The 4,912-nt window shown below is 42.5% G+C and overlaps 1 pseudogene; it reads left to right on the top strand.

Moving 5' to 3' along the window:
* Window positions 1-601: 601 nt before the first annotated feature.
* LOC126413541 (5S ribosomal RNA) lies at window positions 602-719 on the top strand (annotated as a pseudogene).
* The last annotated feature ends 4,193 nt before the right edge of the window (window positions 720-4,912 follow it).

The raw sequence follows: 4,912 nt of genomic DNA, 5'->3' as shown, positions 1-4,912 counted from the left end.
TGCTACGGTCGCAGGTTGAAATACTGCCTCGGGCGTGGATGTGTGTGATGTCCTTAGGTTAGTTAGGTTTAAGTAGTTCTAAGTTCTAGGGGACTGATTTCCTCAGCTGTTAAGTTCCATAGTGCTCAGAGCCATTTCAACCATTAAGTTCGTAAATAACGGCTTGTAGCGTCTCCTTTTTTATCTGTTATAATACTTGACCGGCTCAAAATCCTTTGCAGAGAGTTCCAACGCAATGAATGCTGAATCAGGTATCAGTCTTTCTAAAACAATGTTGGTAGTTGTTGCGTTGTTGCAACTGACGCCGAGCATTAGCCACCATCAGAACTGGTATTTATTTAACAGGTTACGTCTGTCGGATTTTTGTGATCGTTAGCACTGCTTTAAATTTATAACTGTTTAAGCACATGATGGCTCTAAGATCAGTCTTTGTACTTTGGTAAAAATTCTGGCAAACGTTATACGAGACTGTAAGAACGTTTGTTAACTTTGGGTCAGATTATGGAATTTTTGGAACTCCTGAATGCGCAGGCGTTAGATTTATAACATAATAAACGCTTATATTAAATATGAGATTTTTCATCTGTTAGTTATACCGTATGCCAACAGCCTTGCCGCAGTGGTAACACCGGTTCCCGTCAGATCACCGAAGTTAAGAGCTGTCGGGTTGGGCTAACACTTGGATGGGTGACCACCCGGTCTGCCGAGCGCTGTTGGCAAGCGGGATGCACTCAGCCCTTGTGAGGCAAACTGAGGAGCTAGTTGATTGAAGAGTAGCGGCTCCGGTCTCGTAAACTGACATACGGCGGGGAGAGCGGTGTGCTGACCACATACCCCTCCACCTCTGCATCCAGAGACGGTCGATACCGTTGGGCCTACCTAACCCTGTTCGGACGGAGTTTAGTTTTCTTTAGTTATACCGTATCAGGAAATTCTGTCGTATACCTGAAGAGAAGAAGTAATACTGGGGATGTAGTTCAATGCATATGAATCCACAAGTGACTTACGTGATCACATCCCCACAGCGACCCATCCAAAGACAGTTAACAGTTGGTCTCATTACAGGTTCACCCGTAAGCAGAGTGGCAATGGAGAACGTCGATCCTCACAGCTTAACACGCACTGAGAGCAGCAGAGGGTCGCTTGTTGAACGAATTATTTCACCTATTAAAGGCACAGAGCGTAAGGGAACAGCTGATTACTGGTTTAGAAAAATCTTTCTTCTACACACTACTCTACACTCTCAGTCGTGTGGAAGATACTGTGAAGGATATTGGACAGAAAAAGGTGAGGGAAGTGTGGGAAAGAACTGATAGTTGGGATTAAGCTCTTGGGACAGGAGTGGATGCGAGCTTGACAAGGGAAGGGTGAGCTGAAGTCTTCATTTGAGATGAAATGGGAAGGTTGGGTTGTAGTTGGAAGGAGGGATGGATTTCGGGGGTAAATTTATGGTCTGCGACGGGAAAGCATTGAAATTTCGCTGGGAAAGGGTATCATGTGAAGCGCAGCAACAGGCTAGTATTGGTCAACAGTACGGTACAACTAATTTAGTGCTTTACGTAGAGTGAGTGAGGTTTCCTCATGCGTCCCTGTTTCATGTATCTGTTCCCATTTATCTTGCTCACTTTTTTCCAGTGTGTTAAATGAAAAATTGTTTCAACCAATGTTTTCAACATCATTGGGTGTTTCTTACTGAGGGTATACGTTTTATGTATCCCTACAGACGTAGGACATACGTGCCAGAGGTTAAACTTATTAAATGGAACCACGTACATTTTATTCAAGAACACTCTCACCCTCTCCTAGAGCTATTCAAAACTGCATCACACTCTACCAATTTATCCACGAAACTAGCAGCTATGGAAATGATAAATAATACATAACTTTTCTAACTGAAATATCACTTCAGCACATTTCATTAACTAAGTCATTTAATCTCTTCAACGTGCATTTGAACGTTTCACAAATTACCAATAAACAATGAATGCAACAATATTGTACAGTACTTGTGGAGTGCATATAAGGTGTTCGTAGACTAGACTGTAGTTTGAGGTACTCTGAAAACCTTGGACAGCCGATACGCTGCAAGGGAAGTCAGACTGCGTTCAGAATAAACACTTTGACTGTCACAATTTTATCAGTAAATTGTCGAAGTATTCGTAACAAAGTTCGCCAATTTACTGCCCTCTAGTAAGTTTCATGCTCAAATTATTTTCGGGACGTAAACCTGAGTGAAACCTGAAGGGCCGGCCGGTGTGGCCGAGCGGTTCTAGGCGCCTCAGTCTGGAACCGCGCGACCGCTACAGTCGCAGGTTCGAATCCTGCCTCGGGCATGGATGTGTGTCATGTCCTTAGGTTGGTTAGGTTTAAGTAGTTCTAAGTTCTAGAGTACTGATGACCTCAGATGTTAAGTCCCATAGTGCTCACAGCCATTTTGAAACCCGAAGTGGAAAGCTCCGAGATATTTAGTGAATCATGGAACGTGTGTCGGAAAGACAGATTAGAGGCCATGGGAGGCGAAGTGTTCATTGCAGTTGACAAAAATATTGTCTCTAATGAGGTCGAAGTTGAGTGTGGCAGTGTACTTATCTGGTTGCGTATACCGTGCCTAGGTGAAACCACATTAATTGTTGGTGGTTTCACCGGTCACTCGGTTGTGCTGCGACAGTTCTAGCGTCACCCAAAGAATGTCTTCGGTCAGTAGCGCATAAATACCCAGATTATGCGATACTAATTGGAGGCGACTTCAACCTACCGAGTATAGACTGAGATGTTTATGAATTCATTGAGGTGGTGCAAACAGACAGTCTTGTGAAGTACTTTTGAACACGTTTTCTGAAAACTGTCTTGATCAGCTAGTTCGGCAGCCCACAGGTAATGGAGGAAATATTTTATACACTGTAGCTACAACTAGGCCGGACCTTACCGTCAACGTGAGTATAGAAACAGGGATTAGCAAACATGATGTCATTATTGCAAGCTGTTGTTGTTGTGGTCTTCAGTCCTGAGACTGGTTTGATGCACCTCTCCATGCTACTCTATCCTGTGCAAGCTGCTTCATCTCCCAGTACCTACTGCAACCTACATCCTTCTGAATCTGTTTAGTGTATTGATCTCTTGGTCTCCCTCTACGATTTTTACCCTCCACGCTGCCCTCCAATGCTAAATTTGTGATCCCTTGATGCCTTAGAACATGTCCTACCAACCGATCCCTTCTTCTAGTCAAGTTGTGCCACAAACTTCTCTTCTCCCAGTCCTATTCAATACCTCCTCATTAGTTTCGTGATCTACCCACTTTATCTTCAGCATTCTTCTGTAGCACCACATTTCGAAAGCTTCTATTCTCTTCTTGTCCAAACTGGTTATCGTCCATGTCTCACTTCCATACATGGCTACACTCCATACAAATACTTTCAGAAACGACTTCCTGACACTAAAATCTATACTCGATGTTAACAAATTTCTCTTCTTCAGAAACGATTTCCTTGCCATTGCCAGTCTACATTTTATATCCTCTCTACTTCGACCATCATCAGTTATTTTACTCCCTAAATAGCAAAACTCCTTTACTACTTTAAGTGTCTCATTTCCTAATCTAATCCCCTCAGCATCACCCGATTTAATTTGACTACATTCCATTATTCTGGTTTTGCTTTTGTTGATGTTCATCTTATATCCTCCTTTCAAGACACTGTCCATTCCGTTCAACTGCTCTTCCAAGTCCTTTGCTGTCTCTGACAGAATTACAACGTCATCGGCGAACCTCAAAGTTTTTATTTCTTCTCCATGGATTTTAATACCTACTCCGAATTTTTCTTTTGTTTCCTTTACTGCTTGCTCTATATACAGATTGAATAACATTGGGGAGAGACAACAACCCTGTCTCACTCCTTTCCCAACTACTGCTTCCCTTTCATGCCCTTCGACTGTTATAACTGCCATCTGGTTTCTGTACAAATTGTAAATAGCCTTTCGCTCCCTGTATTTTACCCCTGCCACCTTCAGAATTCCAGGTAACGTTGTCAAAAGCTTTCTCTAAGTCTAGAAATGCTAGAAACGTGGGTTTGCCTTTTCTTAATCTTTCTTCTAAGATAAGTCGTAAGGTTAGTATTGCCTCACGTGTTCCAACATTTCTACGGAATCCAAACTGATCTTCCCCGAGGTCCGCTTCTACCAGTTTTTCCAGTCGTCTGTAAAGAATTTGCGTTAGTACTTTGCAGCTGTGACTTATTAAACTGATAGTTCGGTAATTTTCACATCTGTCAACACCTGCTTTCTTTGGGATTGGAATTATTATATTCTTCTTGAAGTCTGTGGGTATTTCGCCTGTCTCATACATCCTGCTCACCAGATGGTAGAGTTTTGTCATGACTGGCTCTCCCAAGGCCGTCAGTAGTTCTAATGGAATGTTGTCTACTCCTGGGGCCTTGTTTCGACTCAGGTCTTTCAGTGCTGTGTCAAACTCTTCACGCTGTATCTTATCTCCCATTTCACCTTCATCTACATCCTCTTCCATTTCCATAATATTGTCCTCAAGTACATCGCCCTTGTATAAACGCTCTATATACTCCTTCCACCTTTCTGCCTTCCCTTCTTTGCTTAGAACTGGGTTTCCATCTGAGCTCTTGGTATTCATACAAGTGGTTCTCTTCTCTCCAAAGGTCTCTTTAATTTTCCTGTAGGCAGTATCTATCTTACCCCTAGTGAGACAAGCCTCTACATCCTTACATTTGTCCTCTAGCCATCCCTGCTTAGCCATTTTGCACTTCCTGTCGATCTCATTTTTGAGACATTTGTATTCCTTTTTGCCTGCTTCATGTACTGCATTTTTATATTTTCTCCTTTCATCAATTAAATTCAATATTTCTTCTGTTACCCAAGGATTTCTATTAGCCCTCGTCTTTTTACCTAC

The sequence above is a fragment of the Schistocerca serialis genome, chromosome 7 (genome assembly GCF_023864345.2).
Source record: "Schistocerca serialis cubense isolate TAMUIC-IGC-003099 chromosome 7, iqSchSeri2.2, whole genome shotgun sequence".
Lineage (NCBI taxonomy): Eukaryota > Metazoa > Arthropoda > Insecta > Orthoptera > Acrididae > Schistocerca > Schistocerca serialis.
Note: the sequence above shows the minus strand (reverse complement) of the source record. Positions and strands in the feature narration are given on the sequence as shown.